At 48.8% G+C, this 16,437-nt stretch overlaps 1 protein-coding gene across 1 annotated transcript in view; it reads right to left on the minus strand.

The window, feature by feature from the left end:
- LOC119965007 (zinc finger protein 234-like) overlaps positions 1-16,073 on the minus strand; it is a 53,984-nt gene extending 37,911 nt beyond the window's left edge. The window contains exon 1 of the mRNA XM_038795204.1: positions 16,049-16,073. The gene's annotated coding sequence lies outside the window, so the exon portion shown is untranslated. The remainder of the gene's footprint in view (positions 1-16,048) is intronic.
- Between the last annotated feature and the right edge of the window lie 364 nt (positions 16,074-16,437).

Genomic DNA, 16,437 nt, shown 5'->3' on the forward strand with positions numbered 1-16,437 from the left:
GGGGGGGAGACGGGGGGGGGGGGGGGACGGGGGGGGACGGGGGGGGGGGGGGGGACTTACCAGGGGTAAGCCATGGGGTACGGGCCTCTGGCACGGAGTCTGTCCCTGTTGCTCAGAAGGGAAGGGGGGAGGAGAGCAGAGCATTAGTAATTGGGGACTCAATAGTCAGGGGCACAGATAGGAGATTTTGTGGGTGCGAGAGAGACTCACGTTTTGTATGTTGCCTCCCAGGTGCAAGGGTACGTGATGTCTCGGATCGTGTTTTCCGGGTCCTTAAGGGGGAGGGGGAGCAGCCCCAAGTCGTAGTCCACATTGGCACTAACGACATAGGTAGGAAAGGGGACAAGGATGTCAGGCAGGCCTTTAGGGAGCTAGGATGGAAGCTCAGAGCGAGAACAAACAGAGTTGTTATCTCTGGGTTGTTGCCCGTGCCACGTGATAGTGAGACGAGGAATAGGGAGAGAGAGCAATTAAACACGTGGCTACAGGACTGGTGCAGGCGGAGGGATTCAGATTTCTGGATAACTGGGGCTCTTTCTGGGGAAGGTGGGACCTCTATAGACAGGATGGTCTACATCTGAACCTGAGGGGCACCAATATACTGGGGGGGAGATTTGTTAGTGCTCTTTGGGGGGGTTTAAACTAATTCAGCAGGGGCATGGGAACCTGGATTGTAGTTTTGGGGTACGGGAGATTGAGAGTATAGAGGTCAGGAGCACAGATTTGACTTCGCAGGAGGGTGCCAGTGTTCAGGTAGGTGGTTTGAAGTGTGTCTACTTCAATGCCAGGAGTATACGAAATAAGGTAGGGGAACTGGCAGCATGGGTTGGTACCTGGGACTTCGATGTTGTGGCCATTTCAGAGACATGGATAGAGCAGGGACAGGAATGGTTGTTGCAGGTTCCGGGGTTTAGGTGTTTTAGTAAGCTCAGAGAAGGGGGCAAAAGAGGGGGAGGTGTGGCGCTGCTAGTCAAGGACAGTATTACGGTGGCGGAAAGGATGCTAGATGAAGACTCTTCTTCCGAGGTAGTATGGGCTGAGGTTAGAAACAGGAAAGGAGAGGTCACCCTGTTGGGAGTTTTCTATAGGCCACCTAATAGTTCTAGGGATGTAGAGGAAAGGATGGCGAAGATGATTCTGGAAAAGAGCGAAAGTAACAGGGTAGTTGTTATGGGAGACTTTAACTTTCCAAATATTGACTGGAAAAGATATAGTTCGAGTACATTAGATGGGTCGTTCTTTGTACAATGTGTGCAGGAGGGTTTCCTGACACAATATGTTGACAGGCCAACAAGAGGCGAGGCCACATTGGATTTGGTTTTGGGTAATGAACCAGGCCAGGTGTTAGATCTGGAGGTAGGTGAGCACTTTGGAAACAGTGACCATAATTCGGTGACCTTTACATTAGTGATGGAAAGGGATAAGTATACCCCGCAGGGCAAGAGTTATAGCTGGGGGAAGGGCAATTATGATGCCATTAGACATGACTTAGGATGTGTAGGTTGGAGAAGTAGGCTGCAAGGGTTGGGCACACTGGATATGTGGAGCTTGTTCAAGGAACAGCTATTGCGTGTTATTGATAAGTACGTACCAGTCAGGCAGGGAGGAATGGGTAGAGCGAGGGAACCGTGGTTTACCAAAGAAGTGGAATCTCTTGTTAAGAGGAAGAAGGAAGCCTATGTGAAGATGAGGCGTGAAGTTTCAGTTGGGGCGCTTGATAGTTACAAGGAAGCGAGGAAGGATCTAAAGAGAGAGCTAAGACGAGCAAGGAGGGTACATGAGAAGTCTTTGGCAGGTAGGATCAAGGAAAACCCAAAAGCTTTCTATAGGTATGTCAGGAATAAAAGAATGACTAGGGTAAGAGTAGGGCCAGTCAAGGACAGTGGTGGGAAGTTGTGTGTGGAGGCTGAGGAGATAAGCGAGATACTAAATGAATACTTTTCGTCAGTATTCACTCAGGAAAAAGATAATGTCGTGGAGGAGAATGCTGAGACCCAGGCTATTAGAATAGATGGCATTGAGGTGCGTAGGGAAGAAGTGTTGGCAATTCTGGACAAGGTGAAAATAGATAAGTCCCCGGGGCCTGATGGGATTTATCCTAGGATTCTCTGGGAAGCCAGGGAAGAGATTGCTGAGCCTTTGGCTTTGATTTTTATGTCATCATTGGCTACAGGAATAGTGCCAGAGGATTGGAGGGTAGCAAATGTGGTCCCTTTGTTCAAGAAGGGGAGTAGAGATAACCCCGGTAACTATAGGCCGGTGAGCCTCACGTCTGTTGTGGGTAAAGTCTTGGAGAGGATTATAAAAGATACGATTTATAATCATCTAGATAGGAATAATATGATTAGGGATAGTCAGCATGGTTTTGTGAAGGGTAGGTCATGCCTCACAAACCTTATTGAGTTCTTTGAGAAGGTGACTGAACAGGTAAACGAGGGTAGAGCAGTTGATGTGTATATGGATTTCAGTAAAGCGTTTGATAAGGTTCCCCACGGTCGGCTATTGCAGAAAATACGGAGGCTGGGGATCGAGGGTGATTTAGAGATGTGGATCAGAAATTGGCTAGTTGAAAGAAGACAGAGGGTGGTGGTTGATGGCAAATGTTCAGAATGGAGTTCAGTTACGAGTGGCGTACCACAAGGATCTGTTCTGGGGCCGTTGCTGTTTGCCATTTTTATAAATGACGTAGAGGAGGGCACAGAAGGTTGGGTGAGTAAATTTGCAGACGACACTAAAGTCGGTGGAGTTGTAGACAGTGTGGAAGGATGTTGCAGGTTACAGATGGACATAGATAAGCTGCAGAGCTGGGCTGAGAGGTGGCAAATGGTGTTTAATGTAGAGAAGTGTGAGATGATTCACTTTGGAAAGAAAAACAGGAATGCGGAATATTTGGCTAATGGTAAAATTCTTGGCAGTGTGGATGAGCAGAGGGATCTCGGTGTCCATGTACATAGATCCCTGAAAGTTGCCACCCAGGTTGATAGGGTTGTGAAGAAGGCCTATGGTGTGTTGGCCTTTATTGGTAGAGGGATTGAGTTCCGGAGCCATGAGGTCATGTTGCAGCTGTACAAAACTCTGGTACGGCCGCATTTGGAGTATTGCGTACAGTTCTGGTCGCTTCATTATAGGAAGGACGTGGAAGCTTTGGAACGGGTGCAGAGGAGATTTACCAGGATGTTGCCTGGTATGGAGGGAAAATCTTATGAGGAAAGGCTGATGGACTTGAGGTTGTTCTCGTTAGAGAGAAGAAGGTTAAGAGGTGACTTAATAGAGGCATACAAAATGATCAGAGGGTTAGATAGGGTGGACAGTGAGAGCCTTCTCCCGCGGATGGAGGTGGCTAGCACGAGGGGACATAGCCTTAAATTGAGGGGTAATAGATATAGGACAGACGTCAGAGGTAGGTTTTTTACGCAAAGAGTAGTGAGGCCGTGGAATGCCCTACCTGCAACAGTAGTGACCTCGCCAACATTGAGGGCATTTAAAAGTTTATTGGATAAGCATATGGATGATAATGGCATAGTGTAGGTTTGATGGCCTTTAGTTTTTGACTTTCCATGTTGGTGCAACATCGTGGGCCGAAGGGCCTGGACTGCGCTGTATCATTCTATGTTCTATGTTCTATGGTTGTCTCTACTCCCCTTCTTGAACAAGGGGACAACATTTGCTATCCTCCAGTCTTCTGGCACTATTCCTGTAGACAAAGATGACTTAAAGATCAAAGCCAAAGGCTCAGAAATCTCATCCCTAGCTTCCCAGAGAATCCTGGGATAAATCCTGTCCAGCCCAGGGGACTTATCTATTTTAACACTTTCCAGAATCGCTAACACCTCCTTCTTATGTACCTCAAGCCCTTCTAGTCTAGTAGCCTGTATCTCAGTATTCTCCTCGAGAACATTGTCTTTTTCCTGTGTGAATACGAACAAAAAGTACTCATTTAGCACCTCTCCTATCTCCTCGGACTCCACGCAGTACTTCCAACTACTGTCCTTGACTGGCCCTACTCTTACCCTAGTCATTCTTTTATTCCTGACATATCTATAGAAAGCTTTAGTGTTATCCTTGATCCAACCTGCCAAAGACGTCTCATGTCCCCTCCCTGCTCTCTCTTTAGAGCCTTCCTAGCTAACTTGTAACTCTCAAGGCATGTCTTTGTGAATGCCATCAGTGTCCCTGTGCATAAGGAACCAAGAGGTGGTCAAACCACTTTGTTGTCTGATTTAGAGCCTTTTTTTCTTCCTATGCTTGTGATAGCGATGTTAGAACATAGATAGAACATAGAACATTACAGCGCAGTACGGGCCCTTCGGCCCTCGATGTTTCGCCGACCTGTGAAATCATCTGAAGCCTATCTGACCTACACTATTCCATTTTCATCCATATGTCTATCCAGTGACCACTTAAATGCCCTTAAAGTTGGCGAGTCTACTACTGTTGCAGGCAGGGCGTTCCACACCCCTACTACTCCCTGAGTAAAGAAACTGCCTCTGACATCTGTCCTATATCTACTACCCCTCAATTTAAAGCTATGTCCCCTCGTGTTAGTCATCACCATCCGAGGAAAGAAACTCTCACTGTCCACCCTATCTAACCCTCTGACTATCTTATATGCCTCTATTAAGTCACCTCTCAGCCTTCTCCTCTTTAACGAAAACAACCTCAAGTCTCTGAGCCTTTCCTCGTAAGACCTTCCCTCCATACCAGGGAACATCCTAGTAAATCTCCTCTGAACCCTTTCCAAAGCTTCCACATCCTTCCTATAATGTGGTGACCAGAACTGCACGCAGTACACCAGGAGCGGCCGCACCAGAGTTATGTACAGCTGCAGCATGACCTTGTGGCTCCGAAACTCAATCCCCCTACTGATAAAGGCTAGCACTCCATATGTTTTCTTAACAGCCCTATTAACCTGGGTGGCAACTTTCAGGGATTTATGTACCTGGATGCCGAGATCTCTCTGTTCATCTACACTACCAAGAATCTTGCCATTAGCCCAGTACTCTGCATTCTTGTTACGCCTTCCAAAGTGAACCACCTCACACTTTTCCGCATTAAACTCCATCTGCCACCTCTGTTGGATGGCATCTGTCCTGAAAGCTAGGTTGCCTGTTGGTAGTGCAGCACACGTGAATGGGAAGTTGCATCATCCTGCCATGGTATGTCATTGTGCTGAGCTGAGCAGCAACATGGGCAGAGTTGTACCATGCCGTACCAGTCATAGTTCCATTGGTGTAGTCTTTGTCGTGCTTGCTGTCGACGATGTTGTTTTTGGTACGCTTCTGGATGTTGCTGTTGGTTCTGTTGTGGTGTTCGCTGTGCTCAAGGACCACACTCTGTGGATAATATGAGTCCATCACACAGTTACTCGTGTCAGCGTGCTCTGTGGCATCTGCTGTCATCTTGAGCGTGACGTCACTGAGTTTGCGGCACTCCCCGTTTGGAGTCATGTCCGGCTTACTTGAATCAGCTTTGGCGTTTCGTTGATTCTCCCCATCTTGAGTCTGGTCTGTTTCACCTTAGTCTGTGTTGGCTTGTCAATGCTCCCCATCCGGAATCATTTCAGGTTCACTTGTGTCAGCTGAGGTTTCTTGATGCTCCATGTCAGGAGTCAAAATATTCAGGAATTCATTTTCTTGTGGAGAGGCTCGAGCGAATGAGGTTTGAAGTAACGTGGTGTCACAGTGATCGTCGAGTGCCTTTGTACACACTAGCTGAGGTCTGTCACATTGCACATCTTGCATGGGAAGTGGGATGCTGTGGTCACTTGTCTCACATACAGTGGCTCAGCCTCAGTAGCTTCTTGTTGTTCACTTGGGCTGGGTCTATTGCCAGAGTCTTCTTCTGGTGGCTCAAACAATGTGGGTGGACTGTCCTAGTCACTTTGTTGTTTACTGGAGCGTGGTAGACTGTCACAGTCTTCTTGCTGTGCACTTGAGCATGGCAGACTGTCATAGTCTTTCTGTTGTTCATTTGAGCGTGGCAGACTTGCATCGTCTGCTGCTGGTTGCTCAGAGGAGGTTGCTAGAGCCTCATGGTCTTGTTCAGGCAAGGACTGGGCTTTGGAGTCTTGCGTTGCTTCGATCGTGGAGGCTGTCCACAAGCTCGCTGTGGAGGCTTGTGTCACTCGAGTCACTTCTTGTTCATGCAAGGACTGTGGTGTGGAGTCTTGCGTTTCTTCTATTGTGGAGTCTGTCCACGAGCTCGCTGTGGAGGCTTGTGACACTGGAGTCACTTCTTGTGTGGAGACGTGCAGTTGTCTCACTGTCGAGTCTTTCATCGCTTCCTGTGTTGAGGCTGGGACCCTTTGTGGTGCGTGGACCACTCTCTGTGTGGCAGCAGGCCGCTCTCTGTGGGCTTGTACCTTTCTCTGTGTCTTGGTGTCAGGCCGCAGCATAATCCTGCACTCGGGATGTCGTATATGCTGGGCTGAAGATCCTCAATTCCGAAGAACTCGTCATCGGGGTCTTAAGAACATAAGAACTAGGAGCAGGAGTAGGCCATCTGGCCCCTCGAGCCTGCTCCACCATTCAATGAGATCATGGCTGATCTTTTGTTGACTCAGCTCCACTTTCTGGCCCGAACACCACAACCCTTAATCTCTTTTTTCTTCAAAAAACTATCTATCTTTACGTTATAAACATTTAATGAAGGAGCCTCAACTGCTTTGCGGGGCAAGGAATTCCATAGATTCACAACCCTTTGGGTGAAGAAATTCCTCCTGAACTCAGCCCTAAATCTACTTCCCCTTATTTTGAGGCTATGCCCCCTAGTTCTGCTTTCACCCGCCAGTGGAAACAACCTGCCCGCATCTATCCTATCTATTCTCTTCATAATTTTAAATGTTTCGATAAGATCCCCCCTGATCCTTCTAAATTCCAACGAGTACAGTCCCAGCCTACTCAACCTCTCCCCGTAATCCAACCCCTTCAGCTCTGGGATTAACCTCGTGAATCTCCTCTGCACACCCTCCAGCGCCAGTACGTCCTTTCTCAAGTAAGGAGACCAAAACTGAACACAATACTCCAGGTGTGGCCTCACTAACACCTTATACAATTGCAGCATAACCTCCCTAGTCTTAAACTCCATCCCTCTAGCAATGAAGGACAAAATTCCATTCGCTTTCCTAATCACCTTATGCACCTGTAAACCAACTTTCTGTGACTCATGCACTAGCACACCCAGGTCTCGCTGCACAGCGGCATGCTTTAATATTTTATCATTTAAATAATAATCCCTTTTGTTGTTATTCCTACCAAAATGGATAACCTCACATTTGTCAACATTGTATTCCATCTGCCAGACCCTAGCCCATTCACTTAACCTAGCCAAATCCCTCTGCAGACTTCCAGTATTCTCTGCACTTTTCGCTTTACCACTCATCTTAGTGTCGTCTGCAAACTTGGACACATTGCCCATGGTCCACAACTCCAAATCATCTATGTAGATTGTGAACAATTGTGGGCCCAACACGGATCCCTGAGACGTACAACACGTCTAGTTGTGGTTCGGATTTGGGACTGGGGTATCCTCCCAAGGTGAAAGCTTCGCCTGAGTCGTCGTCTTCCAAGACCATATCATCACGTTTTGTGTCGGAGCTGGCATTGGGCTCATGATGTAAAAAGAAGAATTCAAGGTCTGAGTCAGAGTCTTCAAGGACTGTATCATCTCTTTGGGCGGTGCTAACTGCTTGTTGCAGGGTTCTGCGGAGGTTACTTTCAGCTACTGGTTGAAATTCAGGCACTGTGCTGTCGTTCCAGGTGAAAGAATTTTGTTTTACGGCTTTAAATCTTTTTTTCCGTGTTTTCTGAGACTCATTTAGCCCTTCCCGTTATTCTCCTGAGATGTCCTGGACCATTGATTTCTCCTGGAATATTCCAGTCCATTTTCCTCTCCTGGGATGTCCAGGTTTATAATCCTCTCCAGGAGTGTCCCTATCCATTCAACTTTTGGGATGTCCCGATCCATTCACCTCTCCCGGGATGTCCTGGTCCATTTTCCTCTCCCAAGGTGTCCCAGTCCATTCTCCTCTCCAGGATATAAGCAAATTACTGCGGATGCTGGAATCTGAAACCAAAAAGAAAATGCCTGAAAATCTCAGCAGGTCAGGCAGCATCTGTAGGACCCTAAGGGTCATCTGAAGTCGAAACGTTAGCTCTTTTCTCTCCCTACAGATGCTGCCAGACATGCTGAGATTTTCCAGCATTTTCTTTTTGGTTTCACCTCTGCAGGATATCTTGGTCTATTCAATTTGCCTAGGATGTCCTGGTTCATTCTCTTCTCCTGGGATGTCGCAGCCCCAGGGAGTTGGTCTCTGAATGCCCAAAACCCCTGAGCGTAAGTTGAAGAATCATCTCAAACAGGCACAATCAGCAGATACTCACCACTCATTATTCCCATCTTGGACCGTGGTCATTTCTGTGGCTGGTAACAGCTTTCTGGGTGATGTTTAATGAACCAGCTTTAAATATCGCAACATTCAATTTACACTTTATATCCAATTTATATTTTAAATTCTGGGTATGGCCAATTTCAGCCAGATTACACAGCACAGTACTGGCCCTTCGGCCACGATGTTGTGCCGACCACTAATCCTAAACTAAGATCCTCGACTTCCTCACCAACAGACTGCAACCAGTCAGACTAGGCAACAGCACCTCCTCCCCAATAGTCCTCAACACCGGAGCCCCGCAAGGATGTGTGCTCAGTCCTCGACTGTACTCCCTATACATACATGACTGTGCGGCAAGATTTAACTCCAACTCAATCTATAAGTTTGCGGATGATACGACTGGTGGGCTGTATCTCAAACAACGACGAATCAGACTACAGGAGGGAGATAAATCACTTGGTTGCATCTCAATGTTCTCTCTGTCAATGTTGGAAAGACCAAGGAACTGATCATCGACTTCAGGAAGCATAGCTCGAAACACACTGCATCAATGGCTCCGAAGTGGAGATGGTCGATAGCTTTAGTTTCCTGAGGGTCACCATCACCAACAGTCTGTCCCTGTCCACTCACACTGATGCAACAGTCAAGAAAGCCCTACAACATCTCTACTTCCTATGGAAGCTAAAGGAATTTGGCATATCTGCATCGACTCTCACAAATTTCTACAGATGTGCGATAGCGAGCATCCTGTCCAGCTGCATCACAGCCTGGTATGGCAACTGCTCGGTCCAAGATCGCAAGAAAATGCAGAGTGTGGTGAACTCAGCCCAACGCATCACACAATCTTGCCACCCCCACATTGATTCAGTATACACCTCCCTCTGCCTCAGGAAGGCAGACAGCATTATCAGAGACCCCTCCCACCCAGGCATTGCCTTCTTCTAGACCCTTCCATCAGGCAGAAGTACAGACGTCTGAAGACTCGCACATCCAGACAGAGGAACAGCTTCTTCCCCACAGCTACAAGACTCCTCAACGACCCCCCCCCCCCCCCACCCCCCCCCACCCCCACGGACTGATCTGTTCTCTGTAAGAACACTATTCAAAACAGCACGAGAGGAGAGACAGCCAGGAGAGTGAAAACAGCGCGAGAGGAGAGACAGCCAGGAGAGTGAAAACAGCGCGAGAGGAGTGACAGCCAGGGGAGTGAAAACAGCGCGAGGGGAGTGACAGCCGGGGGAGTGAAAACAGCGCGAGAGGAGTGACAGCCAGGAGAGTGAAAACAGCGTGAGGGAAATGACAGCCGGGAGAGTGAAAACAGTGCGAGAGGAGAGGCAGCCGGGAGAGTGAAAACAGCGCGAGAGGAGAGGCAGCCGGGAGAATGAAAACAGCGCGAGAGGAGAGACAGCCGGGAGAGTGAAAGCAGAGCGAGAGGAGAGACAGTCGGGAGAGTGAAAACAGCGCGAGAGGAGAGGCAGCCGGGAGAGTGAAAGCAGAGCGAGAGGAGAGACAGTCGGGAGAGTGAAAACAGCGCGAGAGGAGAGACAGTCGGGAGTGAAAACAGCGCGAGAGGAGAGACAGCCGGGAGAGTCAAAACAGCACGAGAGGAGGGACAGTCGGCAGAGTGAAAACAGCGCGAGAGGAGAGACAGGCGGGAGAGTGAAAACAGCGTGAGAGGAGAGACAGCCGGGAGAGTGAAAACAGCACGAGAGGAGAGACAGGCGGGAGAGTGAAAACAGCGCGAGAGGAGAGACAGCCGGGAGAGTGAAAGCAGAGCGAGAGGAGAGACAGTCGGGAGAGTGAAAACAGCGCGAGAGGAGAGGCAGCCGGGAGAGTGAAAGCAGAGCGAGAGGAGAGACAGTCGGGAGAGTGAAAACAGCGCGAGAGGAGAGACAGTCGGGAGTGAAAACAGCGCGAGAGGAGAGACAGCCGGGAGAGTCAAAACAGCACGAGAGGAGGGACAGTCGGCAGAGTGAAAACAGCGCGAGAGGAGAGACAGGCGGGAGAGTGAAAACAGCGCGAGAGGAGAGCCAGCCGGGAGAGTGAAAACAGCGCGAGAGGAGAGACAGGCGGGAGAGTGAAAACAGCGCGAGAGGAGAGACAGGCGGGAGAGTGAAAACAGCGCGAGGGGAGTGACAGCCGGGAGAGTGAAAACAGCACGAGAGGAGAGACAGCCGGGAGAGTGAAAACAGCGCGAGAAGAGAGAGAGCCGAGAGAGTGAAAACAGCGCGAGAGGAGAGACAGTCGGGGGAGTGAAAACAGCGCGAGAGGAGAGACAGTCGGGAGAAGTGAAAATAGCGCGAGAGGAGTGACAGCCGGGAGAGTGAAAACAGTGCGAGAGGAGTGACAGCCGGGAGAGTGAAAACAGTGCGAGAGGAGAGACAGCCGGGGGAGTGAAAATAGTGCGAGAGGAGTGACAGCTGGGAGAGTGAAAACAGTGTGAGAGGAGAGACAGCCGGGGGAGTGAAAATAGTGCGAGAGGAGTGACAGCTGGGAGAGTGAAAACAGTGCGAGAGGAGAGACAGTCGGGGGAGTGAAAACAGCGCGAGAGGTGAGACAGCCGGTAGAGTGAAAACAGCGCGAGAGGAGAGACAGCCGGGAGAGTGAAAACAGCGCGAGAGGAGAGACAGCCGGGAGAGTGAAAACAGCGCGAGAGGAGAGACAGCCGGGAGAGTGAAAACAGCGCGAGAGGAGAGACAGTCGGGTCATTGAAAAGCAGGAGAGGAGCCAGAGAGTTAAAAGCGCGGGAGAGGAGCCAGAGAGTTAAAAGCGCGGGAGAGAAGCCGGAAATTTAACAGCGCGGGAGAGGAGCTAGAGAGTTAAAAGCGCGGGAGAGGAGCAGGAGATTTAAAAGAGCAAGAGAAAAGGCGGAGATTTAAAAGCGGGAGAGGAGCCGGTGATTTAAAAGCGGGTGAGGAGCCGGAGCTTTAAAAGCAGGAGAGGAGCCGGAGGTTTAAAAGCAGGAGAGGAGCCGGACATTGAAAAGCAGGAGAGGAGCCAGAGAGTTAAAAGCGCGGGAGAGGAGCCAGAGAGTTAAAAGCGCGGGAGAGAAGCCGGAAATTTAACAGCGCGGGAGAGGAGCTAGAGAGTTAAAAGCGCGGGAGAGGAGCAGGAGATTTAAAAGAGCAAGAGAAAAGGCGGAGATTTAAAAGCGGGAGAGGAGCCGGTGATTTAAAAGCGGGTGAGGAGCCGGAGCTTTAAAAGCAGGAGAGGAGCCGGAGGTTTAAAAGCAGGAGAGGAGCCGGACATTTAAAAGCAGGAGAGGAGCCGGAGATTTAAAAGAGCAGGAGAGGATCCAGAGGTTTAAAAGCGCAAAAGAGGAGCCGGAGATTTAACAGCACGAGAGAGCAGCCGGAGATTTAACAGCGCGAGAGAGCAGCCGGAGATTTAACAGCGCGAGAGAGCAGCCGGAGATTTAACAGCGCGAGAGAGCAGCCGGAGATTTAACAACGCGAGAGAGCAGCCGGAGATTTAACAGCACGAGAGAGCAGCCGGAGATTTAACAGCACGAGAGAGCAGCCGGAGATTTAACAACGCGAGAGAGCAGCCGGAGATTTAACAGCACGAGAGAGCAGCCGGAGATTTAACAACGCGAGAGAGCAGCCGGAGATTTAACAGCACGAGAGAGCAGCCGGAGATTTAACAGCGCGAGAGAGCAGCCGGAGATTTAACAGCGCGAGAGAGGAGCCGGAGATTTTAAAGCGGAGAGGAGCCGGAGATTTAAAAGCGCGGGAGAGGAGCCACTTCGTCTAACCTAAAGGGTTGAGTGAATATCAGGTAAGCTCTTCCTTCCTTTTTCTTGTTTTACCCGCACGTTATCCAGAATCAGGGAAGGCAGTGCAATGTTCCTCCTGCAGAATGTTTGAGGTGAGGGATGCCGTCAGTGTCCCTGCTGATTTCACCTGTGCGAAGTGCACTCATCTCCAGCTCCTCAGAAACAGTGTTAGTTAATTTTGATGCAAGCCGCTGTGAAACATAATGCCAAGGTACTCAAAATCCTTAACTCGCCGAGAAAATCACCTTTTTCCCAAAAAGAATGTTTGGCAAAAATTTGTAATTTTAGATGCAATCAGCTTTGAACTGGTGGTCAAAGGTAGAAGCTTCAGGGATGTAGTTACTGCGAAGAATGAAGATAAATGGGTGATGGTGAGAGAGGCTGGGAGGAAGCAGTCAATACAGGGATCCCCTGTGGTCGTTCCCCTCAGTAACAAGTATACCGCTTTGGATACTGATGGGTGGGTCGACTTACCAGGGGTCAACCATGTGGTACAGGTCTCTGGCACAGTGTCTCTCCCTGTTGCTCAGAAGGGAAGGGGGGAGAGGAGTAGAGCATTAGTTATTGGGGACTCCATAGTCAGGTTCCCCCCGCCACGCCAGGGCACAGAGGTAGATCTCCACCTTAACAGGATCCGCCTTCGGGCGATCAACGAGGCAAAGGCTACAATATTTGCCTCCGCGTCCGTTTCCAACCCCGGCTGGTCCGACACCTCGAATATAGCCTTCCGAGGGCCTGGGTCCAGTTTCACGTGCACCATTTTAGAGATTACCCTAAAAACCTCCTTCCAGTTATCCTCCAGCTTTGGAAAGGACCAAAACATATGAACCTGGTTTGCGGGGCCTCCCGCGCAACGTTCACACACATTTTCTACCCCCTCAAAGAGCCGGCTCATCCTCGCCCTTGTAAGGTGCGCTCTATGTACCACCTTCAGCTGTATCAGCCCCTACCTCGCACACGAGGTGGAGGCGTTCACCCTCCGGAGAACCTCACACCAGACCCCCTCCTCCATACCCTCTTCGAATTCTTCCTCCGACTTTGCCTTGATCCCTTCCAGTGGTGCCGTCTTCTCTTCCAAAATAGCCCCGTAAACCGCCGATACTATCCCCTTCTGCAGTCCCCCTGTCGTCAGCATCTCCTCCAGCAATGTGGAAGCCGGTTCGACTGGGAAGCTCTGTATCTCCTTTCTGACAAAGTCTTGAACCTGCATGTATCTAAATATTTCCCCCTGCTCCAGCCCTTACTTCGCTCCCAGCTTCTTCAATCCTGCAAACCGACCCCCAAGAAACAAATCTTTTAGTGTCATAATTCCTTTCTCCTCCCATTTCTGAAAATTCCCATCCCACTTCCCTGGCTCAAATCTATGGTTCCCCCGAATCGGCATTTCCATTGACCCTGCCCCTAACCCGAAGTGTTGGTGAAACTGCCTCCAAATTCGCAACAAAGCTATTACTACCGGACTCCCTGAGTATCTCTACGAGGCCGTCGGGACTGTTGCTAGCGCCTTCAATCCCGACCCCCGACACAAACTCTCCTCCCTTCTGATCCATTGGGAGTCAACCCCTCTGACGCAGCTCCGTACCTTCTCCACATTCGCCATCCATAGAACATAGAACATAGAACAGTACAGCACAGAACAGGCCCTTCGGCCCTCAATGTTGTGCCGAGCCATGATCACCCTACTCACACCCACGTATCCACCCTATACCCGTAACCCAACAACCCCCCCCTTAACCTTACTTTTATTAGGACACTACGGGCAATTTAGCATGGCCAATCCACCTAACCCGCACATCTTTGGACTGTGGGAGGAAACCGGAGCACCCAGAGGAAACCCACGCACACAGGGGGAGGACGTGCAGACTCCACACAGACAGTGACCCAGCCGGGAATCGAACCTGGGACCCTGGAGCTGTGAAGCATTTATGCTAACCACCATGCTACCCTGCTGCCCCATTATCCAGTAATAATAAATCAGGTTTAGAAGAGCCAAACCCACTGCCTGCCTTCCTCTCTGTTGTAGCACCTTTCTAATTCTGGCCACCTTCCCTCCCCATCTGAACATAGTAATCATCCCTTCAAACTCTCTACAAAATGCCTTTGGCAGGAAAATCGGCAGGCATTGGAAAATAAACAGGAATCGCGGCAACACATTCATTTTAACCGCCTGTACCCAACCCGCCAGTGACAGAGGGAGACCATCCCACCTTGCCAGATCAGCTTTCACCCTCCCCACCGAACTAGAAATGTTGTACCTTGACATGTGAGAGTACCTTTAAGAAATAGGTGTTTATGAAATGGACCTTTAAGAAATGGAGACCTGAACATATGCAGGTGGATGAAAAGTGGGCAGAAGTTCAACAAGTAGGATTGCCGGTCGGGTATAGAAAGGAGGTGTTGCGAGTTGCACATGAGGTACCAGTGGGAGGTCATTTGGGAATAAGGAAAACTCAAGCGAAAATACAAAAACATTTTTATTGGCCTGGACTACATAAAGATGTAGTTAAATTTTGTCAATCATGTCATACATGTCATGTGAGAGGGAAACGTCAAGCAGTGATAAAACCAGCACCCTTAATACTGTAGCCACCTAAGATGGACACTGGGCTAACAAAATGGAGAACTGCTAAGACTGCAGGGAAAAGCAGTTTAGCCAAGACAAGCAGTCTGCAACTGATTAGCATTCTGCACGTAGCAAAACTAGTTTCTGGCCAGGTGGAAGATCTCAACCAAAGGTGTTAATAGCAAAACGCTTTGCATATTAATGAGGCAATCCAGATCTGGGCACACACAATAGCAACATTTGGTTTTGAATAGATACTTTAAGTGGAGGCCCAGACAAAACGGCACCCGAAGTATCCATCTCAAAAGACCCTAGAGACCGCCCCACACATCGAGAAGGGACCCTCAGATTGGGGGATTAGTGAGACATCGATTGGGAATTGATCCAATCAATGCATGGAAGGTAAAGCCCGCCCCGAAAAGGCACGGACATTGGGGGCCACTATAAAGATAGACCCCCACACATGGTTTTGTCTGTTTTGTGCTCCGGCTTGGACTGCTGTTTTGACTTCGACCCAGATCTGCTGTTGTATCCTGACTCCGACTCCAGCCGTTGATCCTGTCTTCCATCACCAGCCGTTGAGCACCAGTCATCGTTCAGTAAGTCCCAAAACGACGCTCGCTACGTGAACTTATACAGTACTCGTCTAAATAACGAACAGAAGGTGCAGCCCATAAAGGAACAAAGGCCTTGTCCCCTGACCTTGCTGGTTCCCACTTAGATAAGTATTTAGTCGTTTAATAGTAGAAATAGGTATTAGTCTTGAGCGTGTGCATGCGTATTTATTATATTTGTATAATAAATATTGATCGTTGGAACTTACTAATCGGTGTATAGTCTTATTACTTTGAACCTGACCTTGGAATACTTGTGAGGTGTTTATATACGACACCTGGCGACTCCGAGCTGAAATTACACATACAGAGCCTAGCAGTGTTAAGCACACGGCCTTTAAACGGAGGCGTGTTAATACACTCCAATAAACGCATATTACACTCAAGTAAAACGTGCAACAATACCGATTCCAGCATTTGAGAAACCTTTTACAAGGGTCCTAATTGATTGGGTAGGACTGCTTCCTAAAACGAAAACTGGGAATCAATATCTTTTGACTATAATGGATGTGTTTACTAGGTTTCCAGAGGCCATTCCAGTACGTAATATTACAGCTAAAAGGATTGTGGAGGAGTTACTTAAATTCTTTACTAGATATGGACTATACACAGAAATACAATCGGATCAAGGATTGAATTTTACCTCAAGGTTATTCGAAGAAGTTATGGATAGCTTAGGAATAAAACAATTTAAATCAACTGCTTACCATCCAGAATCGCAGGGAGCGTTAGAAAGGTAGCATCAGACATTAAAGACAATGTTGAGGGCTTATTGTCACGATTATCCAGAGTATTGGGACAAAGGAATTCCATTCGTACTGTTTGCAATTAGGGATGCACCTTAAATGAAAATGAAATGAAAATTGCTTATTGTCATGAGTAGGCTTCGAAGAAGTTACTGTGAAAAGCCTCTAGTCGCCACATTCCGGCACCTGTTCGGGGAGGCTGTTGCGGGAATGAGTCAACCAAATTCAGTCCTTTTGAACAAATTTTTCGTCATGAGGTAAGAGGACCACTTAAATTGATTTAAGGAAAACTTGGTGAGTGAGAAATCGGAAATTATTTTATTGGATTACGTGTCAAATTTTAGGGAACG

This window comes from Scyliorhinus canicula, chromosome 4, assembly GCF_902713615.1.
Source record: "Scyliorhinus canicula chromosome 4, sScyCan1.1, whole genome shotgun sequence".
Taxonomy (NCBI): domain Eukaryota; kingdom Metazoa; phylum Chordata; class Chondrichthyes; order Carcharhiniformes; family Scyliorhinidae; genus Scyliorhinus; species Scyliorhinus canicula.